Genomic DNA, 12,845 nt, shown 5'->3' with positions numbered 1-12,845 from the left:
CTATAGATTTCCATTCTCTTTTCCTAGTTATTTAGGGTTCAAGTGTTGATGCAAACCTCCAGCCTGACTCTGTCTCTGGTTTTCATGATCAAAGGGATTTCCCCAGCAGTTCAGTAAAAGAGAGAAAGGAAGGGTAATTTACTAAGTACTTCCCTTTCTTATAGTCATGAGGCCCCTGCTATTTCCTATCTGAGACACTCAGAAAGTATCAATGAATATGGCCAAGACAGAATATAGGAGTTACCTTATGATAAAGAGAAAATAACATGTGCTCAACTAAGTGTAAATGTATGAAAGATAGGCCTTGGGTGACTGGGGCCAGACAAGATAGATCAAGGGAGACTTGAGGAAGAGTTGGACATAAGCTTCATTCCTTCATCAAACAAATTTTTTATTAAGGACTTACTGTGTGCCAGGCACTATTCTAGATGCTGGGGGAACAGTAGTGAGCAAAATCAGTCCTGTTATCTGCTCTTGTAGAACGTATAACTTGATGGGAAAAACCAAAATTAATCAAGTAGTTACACAAATGAGTGTATTAATCACAGACTGTGATAAGCATATATACAGGGAAAAAAGGGGGGTTCCTAGGAGTGCCTGTAACAGGAACCTGACAAACTAGAAACAGTTAAAAAAAGGTTTTCTTAAGAAAGTGAGCATTGAGCTAAGAACTAAAGGGTGAGTAGGAGCTGTCTGGGCAAAGGAGGAGGAAGAGAGAAAAGACTGTTCTAGGCAAACGGGTATCATGTGTAAAGGCCCCATGGCAGGGAGGAGCCGACACATTCAGGGAGCTGGAAGGAGGAGCACAGAGGGGAGAAGGATGGTGCAAGGTAAGACTGAGGAGCAGGGCCATGCTGGACACTGGAGGCCACACCGTGCATGTATACTTTCAACCTAACAGCCATAGGGAGCCATTGAAGGTTTTTAAACCAGATGGAGAGAGAGCAGATTGACATCGTGAAAACTTCACTCTGAGACCAGATAGAAAGTTACGGTCCAGGTGGAAGATGATGGAAACATTGACTGGGGTCGTGGCAATGGAGGCAGAGAGAAGCTGATAAATCTGAAAATTATTTGCAAGGTAAAATGACAGGATTTCTGAAAGATTACATATGGGGTGAGAGGGAAGAAGGCACCTGCCAGACTCCTAGGTTTTTACTAGAGCTTAAGGAAGAAGGGACTGGCCTTGGGAAAGCTGGCAGGAAGGAGAAGCAGCTGAGCTGGTGCACCTTGGAGCTGGACAGGTGGGTCTGTCTAGGGTGTGTCTTTCTGAGAACATTTGAGCTGTTTTATGGTAGGAGACAACACTAGGGGATCACTAGAGAAGTCAGCAAACTCGGGATCAACTTTAACTTTGCCGCTGATTAGTTGCGTGGTCTTAGGCAAGACAGTTCACCTCTCCGGATTTCAGTTCCCTGAAAGGCCCCTCACACGTTCCTCCCATATCCGAATCTCCTGAAGTGCTTGCTAACATGCTCATTTATGGACATTTGTCTCCACTGGAAAATGAAAAAGCATTGATTTAAAAGAGTTGCCTAATATCATACAGGTAGTAAGAGCCAGAATGAGGGCTCAAATTCAGGTCTGACTCACCCCAAAACTGTAAAATATGAGTAATAGAGGAGAAAATGAAGAAGGTCTCAAATAGCATTTCCACAGCATCACTAGTGACATGTCATGATGCAACAGGGCCAAGTTTGGGGAAAACAGCAGACAGCTGTCCCTCTGTCTCCTAGCTGGACACTGCTACAGTGAAGTTTCATTATTTCATCACTTCCTCTACCGACCCAGGGCAGACACCACCACATCTTCAAAGAGACACACACAGGATTCTGACGGTTTACAAAATAAAAAATCCTAAAAACAAACAAAATTTCCCTTTGAAACCCACTGGAAGAACCAAATCTACCTCAACTCTACCCTGAAGCTATATACAAAGTTTTTAGAAGAATTTCAGGATGTTGACTCTATAGAAACCATGACAAACATGTAAGTAAACTTCTGAAAAATGAGGCTGACATATCATGTCATATGACTTACGAGATGCTTTCAAAAAAGCCATAGGAATTGAAGAGAGTTCTTTAAAGCATCAAACTCCCAGGAAGAAGTCATTTCGTTGGGACTGATTTTTAAAAATTATCCACATAAGTAATACCCATAAATTAGCCACACAAATAATCTCCAAAGTAGATCTGGATTTGGATGGCACTTAGGGCTTTTGAAGGTCTTTGCTCTTTCCTGATAGTTTCTAATGGGCTTGTTAAGTTTTTCCAACTAGTCTGGAAGAAAGTCTAGTAATTCCTTTTACATTCCCACCAGTGCCCAGTACATCTAGCATAGCACCAGGTGTGTGTAGTACTGAGAGTAAGCATTTATGGAATACTAAATACTTTACATGTATTATCTGATTTATCTTCACAACAGCCCACATAAATGGGGAAACAGGTCACACCACTAGCAAATGGCAGAGCTGGGATTCCCACCCCGTCTAGAGGGTTCCCAACATCCGTGAACCTCTCTCTCACCTTGTGCTGATATTGGCCAAATGAATCATCTCCTTCCTTTCTATTTCTTCCTCTCTTTCTTCCAAATGTATTCTTAGGATCTGTTAATCACTAGCATAATTATAAAAACCATTATCTTGAGGGAAAACAGTGACTTCATATTGGTAGATGAGACTGATAAAATGCTAAAACCTTTTTAGCCAATCTAAAATGTACATTCCAGTTGGTCCAGAAATCCCATTGCTAGAGATATAGCCGAAGAATATACTCACACAAATACACTAAGAAAACCCCCCAAAACTGTATATATTAATAGTAATGTTTATTCCATCATTGTTTGTATATAAAAGAACTAGAAATGACCTAAATGTCCATCAGTAGGAGCCTTAAAAAATTCTATTACTTTTTATGGAATACTATGCAGCTTTTGAAAAAGAATAAGGTAGATATATGTGTGTGTGTGTGTGTGTGTGTGTGTGTGTGAATCTGGAAAGATCTTCAAGAAATACTAAATGGAATCAGAAGGAACAGGGCATTTCATATAGTACAACCTCAACTTTGATGGTTAAACTAAATAAAAGATAGGCACCTGTAACAGCAGGTCATTTTTTGAAGTATTTCCCAATTTATGTTCCTGTATCAGCAAACTTATTTCTCTTCCTGAACTTGCGCTAACACAGAGCACTAGAGTTGGGACAGAGGAAGATACGCCCTAGGAGAAGTCCCTAGTAGACAGGAAGGAGAAGTAAATTAAAAGCCCAACCCTCAGGCTCGAAGGGCTGTAGGAAGAAGAGAAACCTAGCAGGCTGGCAGAGGGTCAGACACGTGGGCTGTGGAAATCCTGCCTCTCAGCCCAAAATCCCAGAGGGGAGGGGTGAGGTTGAGGGGAAAGTCAAAAGCAGAAGGGCTCTTGCTCCTCTTCCATTTCACTGGCTAGGAAGATACAGCCCCTGCAGTGCCCGGCACCTCTGTGAGGTGTGATGAGGCAGGAAAAAGGCCTGGATTTAGTGGTCAAGGACTCCTTAGCTGCTGGGTGGCATGGAGTGTACACAAGCTCCTTTGAACCCTGGGAAGGGGCACAGAAGGTGCCTGGCAGTCTTGGCTGACCAGCTTACGAAGGAGGCCTCCAGGGAAAGGGTATGGAGGATGAAATGGAGAGACCACCATGCTGAGAGCTCCCAGGCCTGCCCCAGGGGAATCACAGACAGTCCAAGTCAGAGCAAGCTGAGGGAGCACAGGCCTCATGTCCACTAGCTGCAGGTTTTAAGGGCACATACCCACAGGGAGAAGGTGTGATCCAAGTTCCCATCGCAGGTACCAGTAAGTGTCCAGATATCTTCCCCAAGCCACCATCCTGGGGAGGAGAAGCCAAGGAGCAGAGTGCTGAAGGACCCAGCATTTCCTCGAAAGGAGCTGTGTCAAAGTGAAAGGAGACAGTCTAAAGCAGAAGAGACTGGGCTCCCATTAGCCAGCAGGGCTAGGCTTCCCTGCTGCCCAGTGAGGAAGCACTTGTAAGAAAAAAGATAACCTACCAGTTAGAGCAAAACCAAGGCACTGCCCTTTGTATCTCCAAGAGCAGGGAGTGAGTTAATCTGTGACCCACTACACAAAAATATATTGTATAAAACTTCCAGGACTCTTACGGAGGTTACCTCTGAGGTCAGTAGGTGTGCAGGGGGGAAACTTGACTATTTTTGTAATAGAAAGTGTTAAAATGTTTTAGATAGGCATCGCCAGAAGCACTGATAATGCAGAATTAAATAGTCCCACTTCCCATCTATACCCTATTTCTGCATTGAAAAATCTAAATGATAATTTGCTAGAAACAATGATGTCTTCTATTTTATTGCTCATTGATCAACTCTTTAGTCCCATATCCAAATCCAAACAATCTGAATGTTACAAGAGTCCATCACATTTAAATCTCATTGAAACAGCAGTATCAGATTACCTCCTGCATCACACACATCAGAACCAATTCCCTGAGTGGCTTACAGTTATTAAAGATTCATCTGTCCATTCATTCGTTCCATAAATATTTTTTGAGGACATATTATGTACCGGGTACTTTCATAGGGACTGGGATACAGTGATGAATAAAACAAAGTCTGGGTCCTCAAGAAGCTTCTATACTGGTGGGAGAGAGAGACAATAAACACACACGCACATGATAAATAATATAATCTCCGCTGCTGGTAAATGCTATGATAAAAATAAATCAGGGTAAGGGAAAACAGAATTGATAGACATGAGATTTATTTTGAACTGAATTTTTGTTGGACTCTTAGCAAATAATTTTCATTTTAAAATATCTTTAGAGAGCAAAATGACTCCGCTTCCAGTACTCTGTCTTTTAAGGTTTTTTTAAAAACACTAAATAGCAACACAGAAGAAACATACATATGAGAGTGCTGTAGCAGATTAAGAGATAGTGCAAACTATGGGAGCATGAGGAAGGTAGGGTACTTATCATCGGAAGATCTATTGGAATTTTGAGCTTAGTGGGACACAAAGTTAGCACTTAAGGTCTACCCCAAATTGTGTTCTTATAGTCGGTGTTATTTTATAAGACAAAGGGTGGCCCAGAGAGGTCCAGTGATAGGCCTGGGATGTGGTAGCTGAGGCTCAAATTTGATTTCAAACCGCATATTCTACAGCATTCTGTAGCCACACAAGTTGTATGAAAAGTAGGGGTTTTATTTAAATTCAAATATATGAAGCGAGGATAGAATTCTGATAATGACCTGAATATCCTTTGGTTTGGCCTGGACTGTTTTTTTCTTTGTTTTGCTTGGTTTTAAAGTCCATACCTGCAGGCGTTGGGTGGTAAAATTCTGCTTAGGTTTTCAACACTGGTTCACAGAACACAGAGGAGGCCCCGGGCAGATGCACCCTGGGCATTGCAGACTTGGTGTGCTAAAGAGACTGGTAGGATTTCTGTGTCTCTAAGATTGAATTCATTCCCCATGGGCAAACTACTTCCATCCCAGATACTTCTAGAACCTTTCCTAAAAGTATCAGTTTTGGCATCTGATGAACTTGGGTGTGAATTGGCTTTGCTACCTCCTAGCTGTGGGGTCACAGGTGAGTTAACTGACCTCTCTGAAATTTCGTGTCTCCATCTATAAAACGCAGAGTATTGATTTGTGTGAATGGATTTGTTCAGCAAATGTTTTTTGGCCATTTACTGTATGCCAAACACTGTGCCAGATGCTGGAGATATAAATAAGATATTTTAACAAAATCCTTTCCTGTCATGAAGCACCTACTGTACTGGAGCAGACACACAAACCATGATTCTGATGCCATGCAAATAATTCCAGTAGACACATAGACAGAGGTGGCATCTCCCCTGTGGTAGAGGCTTCTGGCCTCATGAGAGGATCACACTTCTGTCCCCTTATAGTCAGGCAGGGCCATGCAACAGGGGTGGCCAGTGGGCTGAAAATGAGACTAACATGGTCACTTCTGGGCCAATCCACTACGATACCTTCTCTTCTCCTGCCATGGCAACCAAGGAAGCCGGGTGTTCTGACCAGTACACATACAGCATGGGGAGCCCCCATCAGCTCTGGCAGGCAGGTCTTTGATGGGAGCTGCCAAAGAGAATGACCCAGACATGCAGCAGACTTTGACAGACCAAGCAAAAAAATTATGTTAAGCCACCAAACTGGTGGGTTGTAAGTCATTACAATATGATCTAGCCTCACTAATTCATAAACCAACCTGCAAAAGGTGTTCTGGAAGAGCCAAACACTGAGTGGGTGCTAAGTGAGAGTGAGAGAAGAGCCAGGGGAAGAGGTGGATGAGGACTACTAGAACAGGGAGGAAGCAGAGCAAAGCCCTAGAGGGCTAAAATGGCCTGGTAAGGTGGGGAATTGCAAATAGTTTGGGTGTACTGAAATGCAGAGAGAAAAGAAGAGGGGCAAGAGGGAGAGGGAAGACGTGGACTGAGACCAAATTGTGGAGGGCCTTGTGGGCCATGTTGGTAGCTTTGGCCTTTACCCTAAAGGTGATGGGAACTATGCATGGCTTTTGAGCAAAGACTGACATGTTCATCTGTGGTTATGAAGAGGAGAGATTGGTGCAGGACTAAAGACAGGAGACCAAGATGAAACTAAACAACCTATGGAAAGTACCTACTATACTACCTGACAGGCAGAAGTACACGACTTCCCTTTGCCCTTCCTCTGCTCATATATTAATACAGTTTTAGAAACTAGCCAACCCTGGAGCACAGCAATCTTATTTTTAAGGCTCTTATTTTCTTTTTTTCCTTTTTCTTTCCTTTTTTTTATTTCAGATATTACAGGGGTACAAATGCTTTGGTTACATAAATTGCCTTTGCACTGCCTGACAAGCATGCTCATCCCCCAGACAATGTGCTCCACACCCATCAGGTATGAATCTACCCATCCCCTCCTGCCCCTTCCCACCTGCCTGATACCCTATGAATGTTACTTCCCATGTGTGCACATTAGTGTTGATCAATGAGTACTAATTTAATGGTGCGTACATGTGGTGTTTGTTTTTCCATTCTTGTGCTACTTCACTCAGAAGAATGGGCTCCAGCTCTATCCAGGATAATTCAATAGGTAGTTTATCTTTTTATGGCTGAGTAGAACTCCATAGTACATATACCACATTTTATTAGTCCACTCATGTATTGATGGACACTTGGGTTGTTTCCACATTTTTGCAGTTGTGAATTGTGCTGCTATAAACATTTGAGTGCAGGTGTCTTTTTTATAGAATGTCTTTTTGGGATTGCTGGATCAAATGGTAGGTCTATTTTTAGTTCTTTGAGGTATCTCCATATTACTTTCCATATAAGTTGTACTAATTTGCAGTCCCACCAGCAGTGCATGAGTGTTCCTATCTCTCTGCATCCACACCAACATTTGTTGTTTTGGGATTTTTTGATAAAAGCCATTCTCACTGGAGTTAAGTGATATTTAATTGTGGTTTTGATTTGCATTTCCCTGATGATTAGGACTCTTTAGAAATAAATAGCCGGGTGTGATGGCTCATGCCTGTAATCCCAGCAATTTAGGAGGCTGAGACAGGAGGATCATTTGAGGCCACCAGATCGAGACCAGCCTGGGCAATATAGTGAGACCCTGTCTCTAAAAATAAATAAGTAAAAAAAGAAAGAGCAAAGAAATAAATGCTTCATTATATAAAAATGTACATACAAGGATGTCTTCTGCAGCCTTGGCTGTAGAGGTAGAAAACCAAAACCAACTTGGATGTCCATCAAAAGGAAATTGGTTGGACAAATCATGGGATGTGCTATTAATATATTACATATTATTTAAAAGAACGAAAACTACATTAATTGACTTGAATGGGGTATTCGTCATGTAGAGCTAGGTGAGAAAAACAAATTTCAGAGTAATATGCATTGTATGATTTCATTACTATAAAATAAATAAATAACTCCACCCCAACCCTATATATGTATAATAATTAGCATGCCAGTTGGTATCCATTTGTGTGAGTTCGTGGCAGGGTGTGGAGGCAGTACAGGCTATTAACAGCAGTCATCTCAAGGGGTTGGCAATCTGCTATAGTTACAATTAGCATGTATTATTTTATAATTTTTTTAATTAATAAAAAATTAAAAAAAAAAACCCTATCCTAGAGAACTGGAATTGATAATGCTTTTCCTACAGAGATTGTTATTAACTACAAAGGCATAAAAACCAATCTTTCAGCCAGAAGATTCCTCTTCCAGTTGAAGTTTGTTCTTCTTACTGGAACACAATTGTTTTTAAATCTAATGTGCTACCTTGAGTTCTCTGTGATTATTAAATCCAATGGATTGAACCCCAGGATCTCAGGGGATTTAAACGGATCCAGACTTTCAATGCTAATTGCTCGCTGAGAGGAAGCCCCGTTCACTTTTAGGAAATGGATGGGCCTTCCCATCAGGATAAGCAAATTACTTTGGGCTGTACGGAAAAGGTAACCAATCTTCCAAAAGGATTCATTGGCCTTAAAACAACAAGGACATGCAAATCAAGCTGAATCATTAAAAATTCCTTGAGGTCAGGGGTCAAGGCCTGTAGTAGGCTGATGAATTGAATCTAACTTAATGAAAGCAAAGCACCAACCTCATAGAATACCTGAGTTAAAGTCCCCCGTGCTCTCATTTTCCAGCCTTTTCTACCAGGCACTATGAAAAATAGCCCCCTCATTCCAGACAGATAATCTCAGGAGGTATACGCATGCTGAATTTAAGGTGTCTGTGGTACATCCCAGTGGAAATGTCCACTAGGCTGTCTAGAATGCAAGAACTTGAGGGATCAGAGTTAGGGACATAAACTTAGGAGTAAGTAAGTAAAGCCACGCAAGGATGAGCTGGCCCATGGAAGGCAGAGAAAAGAGTGACTAGTGTAGCGTGGTGGTTAAGATCACAGAGTCCCTGTTCTACTCTTTTCTAGCTGGGTGCTCTTGGGCGTGTTACTTAACTCTTCTAATGCTCCATTATCTCATCTGAAAAATCTAGTTGATAATCATGGCTCCTTTAGAAAATTGTGGTGAGGACTAATTGAGACAATATACGTAGACTTAGATCACCTGGTGCACGGTGAGCTCTCCTAAATGTGACCTATTATTGTACAGGGATCAGCCAGGGCAGTGGCCTGAGGCACGTCCACAAGGAGGAAGAAGGAGCAGCAGAGAGAGAGGAGAGATGAGGTCAAGCAGGAAGCATTGGTCAGATAGGCTAGAGGTAAGGTAAGACTGGGACTGAAATGATTCATTGATTAGGAATAAGTCATTGTGACTGGGCCACAGCTGTTCAGGGTGGAAGCCAGACTGTTTCCAAAGCAAAACAGGCTGCAATACTAGCATCAGGAGAGATCCAGGAACCTAAGAATACCTTAAAAGAAGGTTAAAAAATGTCAAAATAAACTTTTATTTAATTAATATTTTTATGAGTACCAAAGTAATACATAATCAATGTAGAAAACCTGGAAAACAAAAATACAAAGAGGAAAAGAAGTATTGCTTATTCCAGCATCCAGAGAGATCTACATTTTTTCTGTGTAGGTGCATTTATAGAAGGGTGTGACAAGAATACTTCCTCTTGTCGTGTGACAAGCATAGTCTGTATTTGCCCAATATTTTGAAACCTAATATTTAAAGACACTTGAAGAAAACTTTGAAGAATATTCTTATGATATTAAAGCAGACTAAATAAGCCTTTTTGGCCAGGCCCAGTCGCTCATGCCTGTAATCCCAGCACTTTGGGAGACCAAGGCATGAGGGCCCTTGAGGCCAAGAGTTCGAGACCAGCCTGGGCAACATAGTGAGACTTCATATCTACAAAATTACAAAATAGCCAGGTGCGGTGACACACACCTGTAGTCCTAGCTACTCGGAAGGCTGAGGCAGGAGGATTGTTCAAGCACAGGACTTTAAGGCTGCAATAAACTGTGATTGTGCCACTGCACCACAGCCTAGGTGATAGAGTGAGATCCCATCTCTAACAAAACAAACAACAAAACAAAACAAAATAAAAATCTGTCATAGAATCAAGGGGAGGGGAAGCCTTTTTAAGCTCGTCACAAAATCTAGAACCCATAAAATAAAGCTATAGAGTCTGTTTCATATAAATCTAAACTTTCTTCATGGGCAAAAAACACTATAAACGAAGCAGAAAAGTAAATAACAAACTAAAAATACATGTGAAAAACAAAAGTTTGCTTTTGGAGTATATCAAGAGCTCCTTCAAATCAATAGAAAAGGATCAACAACCAACAGAAAAGTATACAAAGGATAGGAACATAGAGTTCGTGGAAAACAAAATAAAAATGGTTCTCAATATCTGACCAGATATTGGTCAGATATCCCTCTTACTTATAATAAGAGAGATGCAAATTAAAACCACTCTGATACATGTTTTTTCCTCATCAGTCTGGCAAAGATCAGGAAGTCTGAGAGTACCATGTGCTGACAAAAGTCTGAGGAATGTTCTTACAACCTCACTTGAGGGAGTATTAAATTGGTACAACCTCTGTCTCTATCTGTCAAAATTTCCCATATCCTTTGAGCCACCAATTTGATTTCTAGGAAACTATCTCACTGATACATTCACAAGTGTGAAATTGCACATGGACAAGATTATTCACTGTAGCTTTAGCTGTAACAACAAAGATTGGAAACAAACTAAAATTCCATCAGTGGGGGATGGGTTAAATAAATGAAATGCCAGGGCTAAAAAGGAAGAGGCAACCCTGTATCTCCCGATAAGAAACAATTGCTAAAACACATTCAATAAAAAAAAGCAAAGTGTACAACAGTGTAGTTAGTGTACCACCACTTATGTAGAAGAATAAAAATAAATATTCATGGGAAATATGAATATTTTGTTTATAAATGCATGCAATATTTCCAGAAGGAATCACAAGGAACCAGTAACAGTAGTCACCCCTAAGGGCTCCAGCATGGCAAAAGTGACTTACTTTTCACTGAGTACCCTTTGGTACCTTTTGAATTTCGTGCCATGGGTATGTACTACCTGTGCAAAAACTAGAAACTTAAAATATAACATTTTAAACCAAAATGAAATCTATGAACCAATCTATTTGGCCTTTTTTTTTTTTTTTTTTGGTGGCCATTTCTGGTTTTTTAAGCTAACTTTCCCCTTCTTGCTTGTCTACTTTGATCCTTTTCTCTCTTTTTTCTTCTCTTCACTTTTTTCTCTTACCCCCACCTCTGTCTAATATCAACAATGAAACAACAACAATTAGCATCAGCTGACAATTTAGTATATACTAATGACTGCTTCATGAATATGATTTCATTAAATTCTCACAACCACCCCCAAATGGTTTTATTTTCCTCAGTTTACAAATGAGGAAACTCAGGCACAGGGCATTGAAGCACCTCACCCAAAGCCACACAAGTAGTAAATGATGGAGCTGGGCTTTAAACCAAGGGCGCCCCTGCAATCCATGCTTTTCCTAGTAAACCATACTGCCTGTGACATGGAATAAGCATATATATATTTTAAATTTTTGAATAAAGTATCATAGTCTTTCTAATTTGCAAATCAAATGAGCTTAATATTTTATATGGCTTTTAAAAAGCATATACAAAGAAAATTTTATAAATTAAGCTGCTCTTTACTTCTAAATCTTTGATGATTATTTTCAATACATAAATTGCAAGGAGACCCCACCTTTCATTCATTCTTCAGCCTGTGCACTAATCAAGTGCTTGAAACTGTGCTATTCCTTGGCATGAGAAAGATGAAGCCCTCAAGAAACTCTCAAATCAATTGTGGAGAAAGAAATAATAATAATAATAGCTCACGTTTATTGAGCCTATAATGTGCCAGGCAGGTGCCAAGCACTTTACATAGGTTCCTACAACTATATGACATAAGGTATAATTGTTAACCCCATTTTACAAATGGAAACAATGAAGCCCAGATGGTACATAACTTCCCAGTGGATCATAGCTTGTAAATTACAGAACAAGTATTTCAACCCAGGCAGTTTGACTCTAGAGCCTGTGCCATCACACCACTGCCTGGAAACAGATTAGTATAGTACATGACTCTGAGACAGCCCAGAGGAAAACCTGCATTATTCCTGGAAATGGATCAACAGAGGCTTCCGGGAGGATGGAGGCATGATCTGAGTCTCGATAGGAGTTCAGTACATAGAGACGTCACGGCATCCGCAAGATGTAATTCTACCCTGTGCTGAAACTGTTCGGAAAAGACTTACATGCTTTGGAAAGAAAAAAAAAAAAAAAAAAAAAAGTAGCATAGAGTCCCATGTGACCTGCCTGGGAACTGTGCCATGTATGGAACCAAGTTCTATCAGGGATTTTTATATTTTACTCAATATTCTTAAGTTTGGCTGTAATATAGCCAAATATCAACCAAGTTCCTGTCATCAGTAGGTACTGTTAGAAGATTGGATTTAATGGCATTGTTTGTTTTTCTAATGCAACATCCTAGAAATACGCAACAGAACTGTAGCAGAGATGAATCAGAAGGAGGATGCAGCACAAGGTGCCATGCCAAGAATAATATTAAGAAAAGTGATTCTCTGTCATTCTGGTACAGTTAAGAGCAAACTTATTATCCAAGAACCAGCAATCCCTTAGAGACCCTAAGGACCCTTCAGGGCTCTCCTCATGCTGTCCACTCAGGGGCCCAAAGCCAACCCCTTTATTCATCAGCTCTGGTTGGGGTGGGACAGTGACAAAGCAGAAATCCTAGGTTTCTGGGCTACTGTCTTGCTGTATCAAATTCCCATAGTCACTAATCTCCAGTTCCTAACTTGGCCCATGCCTCAAAAGAGCTAGGCTCAGCCTCTG

At 40.8% G+C, this 12,845-nt stretch overlaps 1 pseudogene; it reads left to right on the top strand.

The window, feature by feature from the left end:
* LOC138376971 (large ribosomal subunit protein eL30 pseudogene) overlaps positions 1-9,205 on the top strand; it is a 38,437-nt pseudogene extending 29,232 nt beyond the window's left edge.
* The last annotated feature ends 3,640 nt before the right edge of the window (positions 9,206-12,845 follow it).

Source organism: Eulemur rufifrons, chromosome 29, assembly GCF_041146395.1.
Source record: "Eulemur rufifrons isolate Redbay chromosome 29, OSU_ERuf_1, whole genome shotgun sequence".
Lineage (NCBI taxonomy): Eukaryota > Metazoa > Chordata > Mammalia > Primates > Lemuridae > Eulemur > Eulemur rufifrons.
This window is presented reverse-complemented; position numbering and strand designations above follow the sequence as displayed.